Raw genomic sequence first — 11,985 nt, 5'->3', positions numbered from 1 at the left:
TGGATCCAAACTCCTGCAGATGCACAACATCACGGAAGGAGAAATCTGCTGCCTGAGAGCAGAAGGTTTTTATTTTAATCATCTAATTAGTTAACTGGCCAAATGTCACTAGCCTAATAATAAAATGAAACTCAACTTATGTGTTTTTCAAGAGAGGCGTAGCCCCAGACAGCAAAGGCAGTGCAAAATGAGCCAGCTTCCATAAGGAGAGCTATAAGAATAACCCAGGAAAGATGTTTTTCCCCTTTATATACTGGGGGAGGGGGGGAATACTCATACAATTGTTCTTTCTTTTCCACAAGTTCTGCATCTGCATCTAGGTGGCTTACTGTAAAGGCAATCCACTGCACAAGTTTTCTAATTTAGGGACAATGTGTGATTTCTCAAGGCTCGTAGCTGCGGTGATGCTACCCATCTCGCTGGGTTTGGCTGAGGTCAGGAACTCTGTGCTATCTCAAGCAACACTCACTCCAAAGTTTCCATTCCTGCTGTTATTTTATACTGCCCTCCTAATAATCCCTAACACTGTTTGCCATTAAAATGGCAGTTTACAATTGTGTTGAAGTTTACAGGGTTACTTAAGCAAGCTAGGAGAGTGCAGAAGCCATTTACAGCCAGGTGGAAGAAGTAAAGCTGACGTTATTTTGTTGCAATGCGATCAAGTTGCAGCCTGAAAATTCATCCCCTGGTTTTGTGCTCATTCAACATTTTTTACTTTATTGAAAACTGTATATTGTGAGGTTATGCGGACGACACCACATTCCTGGCACAAAACAAAGAAGAATTGATATGGCTACTGATGAAGGTTCAAATAGAAAGGGTGCTTTCACACAAGGGATTTGGCCCGACCGAGCCCCCCTCCCATTTGGATTAAATGTGCATGATCACACAAGCACATCTGCCCTCCAAGCCGCACCCGTGCCCACCCTGTCTCCAGATGCCTCCTATCCGGATTAAAAAGCCACATGGTTCTTCCTTGTAGTTTCCCCCTGAATCACATTTAGGTCACATATTTGCTGTCTGTCTGAATGCCCAGGTGCAACTCATAAGCAGAAGAGCAGTGTAATCAAAATCTGGTGTGTTTGGTCCCCCCCCCCCCCCAAAAAAAAACCCCTGCTCCAAGGAGCGCTTGTGCACTTCTCTGCTTGAGCGCACACACCAGGGGACTTTTTAAAAAAAAGCAACCCTTTCCACAGTGGGTCCATGGTTGAGGCATGCTAGCTGTCTGAATGGGCAACCACAGACTGCTGCTGGGATCCTGCCACTTCAACGGCGGCTGTCTGATAGCCCAGAAACGGACCGAACTCAAGCAGCTTTTTTGAAGCCAAGATAATATCATGTCCATTTCCTAGTGTGATAGCACCCAAGCTTCCCAAGCAGAACTACAGGGGAACATCAAGAAGACAAAAGTAATACACAACTTTAAGACTTGATGATAAAGAAATTGAAATTGCTAAAGAAGTTCTGTTTCTTGGTTTCATCATCAATCGAAAGGGAGGCTGCAACCAAGAATCAGAAGGAGACTGAGGCTGGAAAGAGCAGCCATGAGGAAACTGGGGCAGTGATGGTCTCATTGCTCTGTATTCTTGATGCTTTGGAGAAAACAGTGGGAGGGCCTCTGGATTTCTAGTCCCACTTGTGGCATTTAACATACACACACACGTGCCTAATTTTAAAAATGCTTAATACATTACATAACAGACACAACTGAAAAGCACAACATAAAAACTAGTGATTAAAGATAACTCAAGCCAGACAGAACAGAGAATGCCTTTATAAACTAAACATAAAGTAGATCTTGGTGGATATATTGGTATGTTTGGAGCCGTGACAGAAAAGAGTCTGTTATCCTCCCTGCTTTGCCAGACAACTTCTTTTCCCTTAGGATGATGAGTCGCTTCTGGCTATTAAGTTATAGGTGACTTTTATAATTAACACTGCAGGAACAATTAAAATTCATTTATAATTAAAATTCATAATTTATAATTTATAATTCATTTATAATTAAAATTCAGTAGATAAATAGTTTTTACACCTGAGAAAATTTCTGAATGGCATCATAACCCTGCAAGGCATTTTCTTTCTTTTTTTTTTTGAGTTTTTAACTTTTTATTATATTTAACAACAACAATAACAATATATATATATACACAAAACATAAACTTAGGGATGTAGACCGCGGGATGCATTATATACTTATATCATTAGAATACAAATCCTTTGTTCTAACCTAAACCAAATCATACATTCTACAGTTAACCCCTTTTTACATTATATTCTTATTATCGTTCCCCCATAACCATTCATACAATAAGTTCCATTTCCCTTCTATCTGTCTATTTGTTAATTTCTTCTCTTAATATCTCCATCAGAGTATCTACCTCAGCTCAGTCTAGAACCAACCAAAAATACTTTCTTTCTTCTACACTGTGATCCAAAAGAACATTTGGCATTTCAAGTCATCTTACTTTATTTGTAAATTACACAGTATCAATTTAATTCCCTGCAACAACAAAAAAAAACCCAGCAAGTTTGGAATACACTTTCATACAATAAGTTCCATTTTCCTTCTATCTATTTGTTAATTTATTCTCTTAGTATCTCCATCAGAGTATCTACCTCAGCTAAGTCTAGAACTAACGAAAAAGAAAACTTTCTTTCTTCTACACTGTGGTCCAAAAAAGAAGAAAAAAAACCATTGGCATTTCAAATCATCTTACTTTGTTTGTGAATTGCATGGTATCAATTTGTTTCCCTGCAACAAAGCAACCAGCAATTTCGGAATACACTTTCTTCAGTTTTATTGGTGTAATATGCCAACGATATAACTTTAATGATTTGTCTCTCATCGTCTGGCAGACCAATTCCTTCATTTTCCTCCTAATACACCTTATATAAACCTCTTTCAGCAGGTGGTGTTCTTTGAAATAAATAAGGCAAGCTCTATAGCCATTTTCTATATCTTTCTCCAATTCCTTTTTCTTCATACCAAGAACTGGTGTCAAGATCTCTACTATCACCTCCTTTATATGGTCATACCTATCCTCTGGAATATTCTGCATTCCTGAAATATGCACTACCTGCACCGTTTCTATTCTCACTAATCTGTCCCCTTCGTATTTTTGAACTTTTTCAATCTCCTCAGACTTTTCATTCATTACTTCCAACTTTCCTTCCACATATTTTGCAGATTGTGTCAAGCCATGAATCTCTTCCTTCACTTCTGTCAATTGCTTTTGCAGGCCATCTAATTTCTTATTTACTCCATCTAATTGTTCTGTCAGATTTGCCTGCACCTGACTCAATGCATTCATAAAATACAATTGCATAGAATTCTGCACTTCCTCTATAACTTCCTGTGAGGACATTATCTCCATCAGTTTTAAAGTTGCCAATAGTGGGACTAACCTATCTATTTTGTCTTACTTGTATGTCATACTCATTTTTCTATTATCCAAGGTCTTACTGACACCCCAATTCCAATTCATATACTACTACTTTGCCTTACTTCACTCAAAATTCATACATCACCTTCCTTTAACACTCTCACATACCAGTTGGTTTTTATATCCTTAAATTACTATTCTTTACCACCAAACACCCTTCACCTGAACATTCACATTAACTCATTACATATACAAAATCATACAGAAAATCAGCAGTAATCAAATTAACAATAGTTAATTATTCAATCCATTAATTATTTGTTAACTGTCTCTTTTGAATCCTTAATGTTTCCCAACCGCTTATCCTTCTGTCTTCCTCTTCTTCTTCTCCTTTTTCTTCCTCTTCTTAATTTCAATCTCTGCTCCTCTCTTCTGCTACCAATTCAAAAAGCCAGTTCAGTAAATCCATTCCTGTTCTTCCACATCTCTGCCAACGGAATTCCAGCCTCTCCACCTCACCTCTGCCCTTGCATTCCTGGAAACTCTATACTAACATCAAAAGTCTCCCATCTTCAGATTCAACTCATTTCAAAGGTCCGGTGACTTTCTTTCCACCCTGTATATTATAACCACCGTTGAGCCTTTATTTAGCTCCCTGTCTCTTTAAGAAAATTGCCATGCACAAGCATATGGGAAAAGGGAGAGGAAAAGAAGTTCGTGAAGGCTCCCTTTAAATTGTCAGAAATCTCCTGCTTCTTTCCTTCCCCCCCCCCTTCTTCACCTCCCCTGTCTCAGTGCTCTTCACAAACTTTTACAATCATAGCCAGTCTACGACTCCCAACCTCTGCCGTTGCTGCCAAGATAGTCCTCCACCACTCCTCCGCTTTCTACCTTTGTGCATTCGCCAAACCAGGTCTCTTTCCCCCAGCTTCGGATTCCACTCGAAAGTAGGGGCAAAACAACGTTTATGTCTCCAGCTTAGGGTCAGATATACTCCCCCCCCCTTCTTTACCATTTATTCTGTCCTCCAAATGCCACTTTGCCTACTCCCCTTCCCCGGTGGTCACAGCTAATTCGCCATTAAGGCGTCTGGTCTCTCCGGGCTTGAAGTAATATGTTGAACGGGCTCTATGCTCAGAAAAACTGGCACAGAGCACCCAGCACTCCTCCGCACGAGTGCCCCTCCAACAGGGGCACCACCGAGTTCTTACCAGCTGAAGAACCCCCCCAAAAAAGGCCATCACAGACGCTGCAGAGCCGGAGCTCCGACAAACACGTCTGTTAGCGCCGTGCCGTTAAGGCATTTTCTGAGGGGGCACCAGGTTTGAGCTTTCCCCAGTATAATGGCCCACCATTTGTGTATTTTGAAAATGAATAAACATAAGTGATCCCAATAGTTAGTCTTGTGGTACTATCAGTAACTTTTAAAATTCCAAGGCAACATCAGAATACCCTTTCACAGTGTCTTCCTCCTTGGTGCTCCATTGGCCTTTGTCTACCATTCTCTCTTGTGTATCTCTGGGCAAAACTGAAGCCTTTTCTTTCACTAGGAAAGAATGGACAGATCAGAGAGAGCACCAGGATTAGATACAGAAGTGGAATATTCTGTGGTTGCCACTTCAGAGACCTACAAAAGCTACAGGAGACTCCCCTGAATTAAGAACTGACAGCCTTGAAGTATTTTGCTGTTGTGAATGTTGGAATTCATAAATAAATGGTATGAAAAGTAAATTAACCAGCACTCACGTACCGTGAGCACAAAGATCCTTTGGAGGATGCAGGGAACCAGTTTGATGGAGCATCTTCATAATAAATCTTCTGGAGCAGAATGAGATAAAAGTGCTACTGGGATGTATCTTTAGGAATGCAATCTTCTCTAGTTAGTTGACCCAGTGACATAGCAGGCAAGATCTGAATTGGGGCCCCGAAACTTGAGAATGGAGGTGTTACCTCTTTCTCCATGCCATTTCCCCACCACAAACATTTCCCCCTTGGGCTGCATTAAACCATTCATACCATTTCTTCCTTGGGCTGCATTAAACCCATTTTAAAGAGCAGGGGGACTGGACCCACTTGATCCAGCCTAGATCGTCAGTGGCCACTTTTTAGAGGCACAGAACAAGTAAACTGTTCCAGTCATGGAATTCCAGCACCATATGTTGTTTGGTTGTAGACATGTCAGTGAGCGCTAGGCTATTGTCTGCTTTAGTTTTACAAAAGAAGTTTGGGAAACCGCAGTATTGTCAACAGTTAGGCATACATCCTCTTTTTTAAAATTGAGAAGCTTCCTTGTTTAGAAACTTCAGTGGCAAACGTCACTTATCATGCCTGCAAACTTGAACATCAAAAAACCCACTTCTTCCCCCCTTCCAGTTCACCAGAGTGTCTATGCAGCAAACTTTCACCCGAAACAAGGTACATCTCCCCCAATGGCCCATGTCCAGAACACTGCAGGAAGAAGATTACCCATTATTTGTTTCTGGTTTATGTGGCTCTGCTCTTCTCTTGTATGGCATGTTTATTTTTTTGTCCAGTGCTGTTTATTTTTTGTTAAGGATATTACTTAAAACGAAGCCAGGCCAATAATGTGTTTACACGAGTCGAGCATGTTTGCCGTTCCACATGAATGGCTTTTTATTGGTTGCCTTCGTCGTAATGCTTGCAAGGAGATTAGCAGAAATGGTTTAAATTTAGGTCCCTTTGCGCTATCCTCTCACAGTACATCTTGTCTATTCAGTTCTGTGTTTAGCTAAGAGTCGCATTGTATTACACTGAAAAGTGTTTGGCTCCGTTTCATAACATCAACACTGCAAGGCTCATAATGCATTGATTTACTATCTGTAAGAAGATCTCGGAGAGTCTATAGGAGTCCTAACCCTGAAGCATACTAGGACCTAGGTCTAGATAAGAGCATATAGAACACTGTGCTTGGAATATAACCAAAGCCTCAACAGGGTTTTCTCATTCCTTCTCCATTGTTTCCTGCTATGCTCTTCATTACTTAGCAATATCCAATACATTTAAGGGAACAAATGTTGCTACCCTTACCTTCTCTTCTCATGACTAGAAGAGATACAAACCCAAGATAGCTAGGTAAGGGTGTTTCTTTCAATAGAAGGATGAACAGAAGAATATAAGAGCCCTTCTGGATCAGACCAGTAGTCCAGCTAGTCTAGCATTCTGCCTCACACAGTGGCCAACCATTTCCTCTGGAAGTCCAATAACAGGGCATAGAGGGCCAAGGCCTTCCCCTGATGTTGCCTCTTGGCACTGATATTCAGAGGTTGACTGCCTCTGGATGTGGAGGTTGTCTTTAGTCACCATGGCTAGTAGCCAGCCACTGGTGGACCAATCCCCCATGAATTTGTCCTCTTTTAAAGCAATTTGTGCCTGTGACCATCACGACATCCTTTGGCAGGGAGTTCCACATTTTAATCACTTGTTATGTAAAGTCTTTCCTCTTGTTCATGCTGAATCTACTGCCTATCAGCTTCAATGGATGCCCTCAAGTTCCAATATTTGGGGAGAGGGAGAAAAAAGTTCTCTTTCTCTGGCAAATATCTTAAAGTTTAGGGTTTCCATGAAGAACTCTAGATAATATATATGCTGGGCTGGCTCCAACAGATCTCTTCTGGAATAGTGTTTTACTTCAGCGCAGGAAACGTGCACCAGATAAAACTTCCACCATTGTGGAACAGATAAATCTAGATAGAACTTCCACCATTAGTGGAACAGGTTTATGAGATCCAATTCACTGAGAGACTGTATTCTTTGGGTCAGCAGAAGCCTTTTAAAATGAGCAGAAGCAACATAGGGGCTTAGACAGGAGCACACTGGAGCAAGACAGAACAGACCCTTCTTCCATAATTTTGTGTCTCATGCTGACACATCAGTTATGGACATTCCTTGAAAATATGGCCATGATGAACCATGCTCTGATTGCAACCAAGTAAGATTACTCAAGGTTGGTTGAATGAAGAGAACAGTGGACCACTGACTCTCAGCCTCATTCAACTGATGGCTGCAATGCATCCCACCTGTGATGAATATACATTAACTTAATGGCTGGAAGAATCCTGACATCATGAGGACAGTGTCTGCACTACCTACAGACCTTTGAAGGGTCTGGTAAGGTTGGTCTGACACCCCATAGCATTCCTGTTGTTACCACAAATCACCATCCATGACCATCCACATAAACAGTCACAAGTACTAGATTATAAACTCAGCTCTTACTAAAGTTATGAGACTTCCTGGTTCAATATTATTCCTTCTTAGTTGTTCCCAAAGTTTCACTTATGCATTTCCATGTTTATTCCTTCTACAGATCTGTAAAACTGATTGATATTACTGGTCCCCTTTAATAGGAAAAGGGATATCAAGCAATAAGGACTTGCTTAGAGTCTTCAAGTTTATAACTGAGCTGAGATTTCAATTTGAATGTTTCCCCAGCCCACAGCACACACAGTACAATACAGCAGTCTGAAGAATTCTCATCCTTCTATTCCCCAGTTTTTATTTGAAGCCCTAATCAATTGCAAATCCTCTGCTATGGTTGCCATTGGGGGGATTTGGGGGGTGTTCCTGGGGCAGGCAGGGACATCATTCTGTTTAGGGGTGGGGTTTCTCCTGCTGGCCAGCTGGCTGGTGGTGGATGAAAGCCCTCTAAAGTGGGGGAAACCCCAATGGGACCTAGGGGCTGGCAACCCTATCCTCTGCTGATTTCTGCAGGTTGATGAATTGGACCAAGGCCATTGGGAGGGGAGGCAAGTGGGTGGGGATGAGATTCTGGAGGACTGGGTGGCCTCATAACCAAACGCGATGCTGCTGGTGAGTCACTATAAACTGAGCCCCAATTTACAGATACACATCTCCCAGTCCATCTGTTCTTCTCACCATTGCTCTATGTGTTTGCACACACTGGGAAGAGAACAATGGGAGCTGGGTTCTCCTTGCCTGAAATAGTCCCTGGCTGGGCAGCAGCAACCACCAGTTGATAACCTAGCACCTCAGAAAACCAATGTCAAGCCAGATTACTCTTTCTCAGTCTATTCATGCAGCTTGTTTTCATATAAAGAGCTGGATCCAGACTAAATTTCACATCAGCAGAATTAAACTTCTCTGTCCTCTCCCTTCCCACTGATCTCCATGAAATGCTGCTCTGGGGGACAGGGCACCCTCAGAAACTACATGAGGAGGGTTTGCAGCAGAAAGAGCAAATCAGCAGAAATTGCCAATTTAGTCTGGATCTAATCATAGAACCATAGAGTTGGAAGAGACCTCCACGGCCATCTAATCCAACCCCCTGCACAATGCAGGAATTTCCCAAATACCTCCCCCTAAATTCATAGGATCAAAATTGCTGTCAGATGGTCATCCAGCCTTTGTTTAAAGACCTCCAATGAAGGAGAACCCGCCATCTCACAAGGAAGCCTGTTCCACTGAGGAATCGCTTTAACTGTCAGGAAGTTCTTCCTAATGTTGAGACAGAAACTCTTTTGATTTAATTTCAACCCATTGGTTCTGGTCCAAACTTCTGGGACAACAGAAAACAATTCTGCACCATTCTCTATATAACAGCCCTTCAGGTACTTGAAGATGGTAATCATATCATCTCTTTTATTGTACTGTCCTTTTGAATCAAAGGTCTTGAAAAGATCAAGATCCAACCCTCTTATTATAGGCAATCACCACAGATGGATCCAATCCAGTGTTTGAGTTGAGTATGGGTAGATCTCAGGAAGATCTCAGAAGAAATCTTTGGCTTGGATCCAGCCTAGCATTCCCATGGGTGCAAATATTACCATCTACCACCCCTGTAAGATTGCCAAATTTGAGTTGGGAAATACTTGAAGATTTGGAGTAGAGTCTAGTGAGTGCAAGCTTTCAGGAGAGAAAAGATCTCAGTGGGGTATAACGCCATACAATTCACTCTCCAAGGCAGCCATTTTCTCCAGGGGAACTACGCTCTGTAGTCCGGACACTGGTTTTAATTATAGGAGATCTCCAGCCCCTACCCAGAGGTTGGCAATCCTAATTCCATGCCCCCCCCAGGAAAAGGACTGGGAGCATCTGGCGCTTCTGGGGGAGGGGAGAAGCAAGAAAGTCATGACCCATGGGAAGAAATCCTCACACCTATGGAAATGCTAGTGTGGATCCAAACTTTTTTCTTGGGGGAGGGCTGTACTGACTAGGGTTGCCAGGCCCCTCCTGGCCACTTGCGGGGGATGAGGGGGTTGAGCACCAGACTGGGAAACCCCTGGAGATTTGAGGATGGAATCTGGGGAGGACAGGTGCCTCACTGGGGTACAATATTATCGAGTCCACCCTCCAGAGTAGCCTTTTCTCCAGGTACACTGATCTCTGTAGTCTGGAGATGAGTTGTAATTCTGGGAGATCCCCAGGTCCCACTTGAGGTCTGGCATCCGTAAGTGATTCTTCACATCCCTCATAAAGGCTGAGATCTTCCTTTGTCGCATAACCTTGGATATTTATGCAGCTTTTGGAAGCAAACCCATTTCGAGGTGGTTGTTACTGATCAGAACTCCAGACTCAGCAACTTTAATATGCCTTCTGACATGTTGGCCTGGAAAATCCAAGCATGGATCATAAAGCTGACAAGGGCAATTTGCTTGCTTCACTCAAGTCGGAGATGGTAGTAACAAAGGAACCAGCAGTGTGGGACACCGCTATTTTCAACACATCAGCTCATGACAAGCAACCTTTAATGAAGAAGTCTCCTAAGTGCACTATGAAAGTCTAAAGAAGCCGAAACAGAACGGTTTCTTTACAGCCCCTGTCATGCCGCATAAGAGAAGTCATAAAAACACAGGCTTTTGTTTCTGTTATTTCATCGTGTTACATCATAACAGATATTGGAAGATGTTTCCTTCTAGCGCCATGTTCATTCTGCTCCATGAACCATGACTGCTCCTGGCAGCTGAGGACAACTAAACAAACCAACCTGAAGTATTAATAAAATTGAATTTGTCAGAGGTAGACCCGCAGAGCATTCATGGACGTTCTAACAAGCCCAAGTCCTGGCAACGCTTTTTGGCAAACAGTGTAAATTGAGTTTGGCACTGATGTGAATTTCTGTCATAATTTAACTTGTCAGGCCCATCCTGCAGTGAATTTTGTGTACTTTACTTTAAATTGGTTTATATCGTACAGGACACAAAAATCTGGATCCAAGCGGGGGGGAAACCCCCTACTACATGGAAGTAAGAAGAGACTGAGGCAGGGGAACACGCAGCCAAGCAGGTGATTCATGTTTTTAAAAATATGCCAATTTCTTAGCAACTTGAAATTGAACTACCTTTTGTTATGATGATTTGGAACAAAGACATACCATAGAGTCATTAGTGGATTATGTGATTTCCTTCAGCTTGATTCTTGCATCTGACTAGAAAGCTGTGAGCAGCCCAAGCTTCAGCCTCTCAAAAGAGAAACTCAATACGCACAACACACGCATACCACAAAGCTGCCCTCTATTGAATCAGACCATTGGTCCATCAGGGTCTACTCAGATTGGCAGAGGCTCTCCCAGGTCTCAGGCAGAGGTCTTTCACGATACCTCCTGCTGGATCTTTTCAACTGCAGATAACAGGGATTGAACTACTAAGCCACAGCCCCTCCCTACAACAGAGAAATTTCTTTCCTTTTCCACAATACTAGAAATAGGGATCACTCAGTGTACTGGATGGGCAGTAGACTGCAAATGGAAAGTGGGTTGGATCAAATCATTTTCCCCACTCCATCCTGCCTAATTCCCCTCCTTACAATAGCACCCATGCCACATCACTTTTGTCCTTGAAGGTCCCATGCAATGTTTCCTCTAATCTGAGTTAGTGTGAGCTAGCTCATAGTTTTTTAGGCTCTGGCTCACACATTTTTGATTTAGCTCAGGAAAAATGTCCCTAGAGCAAATTAATTTATGCAGTAGGTCACAACTTTAATGCCAGTACCTCACGAAATAGAATTTTTGCACACACGACTCCACAGCTTAGAGTGAGTATTGGTCCCATGATCCCCACTTTAGCCATTTTTGGTGGTCAAAGGGGACCTCCCATGCCCTTTTGAAAAACTGACTGGATTCACCGCAGTACTTCTTCACCCACACAGTCCCTTAATTGACTTTTGGGATTCACTGTCATTAGATATGGTGATGACCATTCATTTAGATGACTTTTAGAAGGATTTTGACATTTTATTTGCTCTGACTACTTGCTCTGACAGCTAAGTGGAACCCTCCATGTTTAGATGCAGCAGATTTCTCAGTTCCAGGGGTGGAATTCTACCAGGAGCTCCTTTGCATATTAGGTCACACCTCCCTGATGTAGCCAATCCTCCAAGAGCTTACAAGGCTCTTTTTTGTAAGCTCTTGGAGGATTGGCTACATCAGGGGTGTGTGGCCTAATATGCAAAGGAGTTGCTGCTAGAATTCCACCCCTGCTCAGTACCAACTGCTAGGTATTGACATATGTGGTTATTGTGATAAAAATGATACAAGGAAGAATTATCTAGGCAATAATGCTGGGAGGCAAGCTCATCTGCCTCCTGGTGGAGTCTGGGAGGAAAAACCAGGAGTTAAGTGTTG

The sequence above is a fragment of the Heteronotia binoei genome, chromosome 7, assembly GCF_032191835.1.
Source record: "Heteronotia binoei isolate CCM8104 ecotype False Entrance Well chromosome 7, APGP_CSIRO_Hbin_v1, whole genome shotgun sequence".
In the NCBI taxonomy this organism is placed as follows: Eukaryota; Metazoa; Chordata; class Lepidosauria; order Squamata; family Gekkonidae; genus Heteronotia; species Heteronotia binoei.
The sequence above is the reverse complement of the archived record's forward strand: the minus strand, read 5'-3'. Positions refer to the sequence as shown.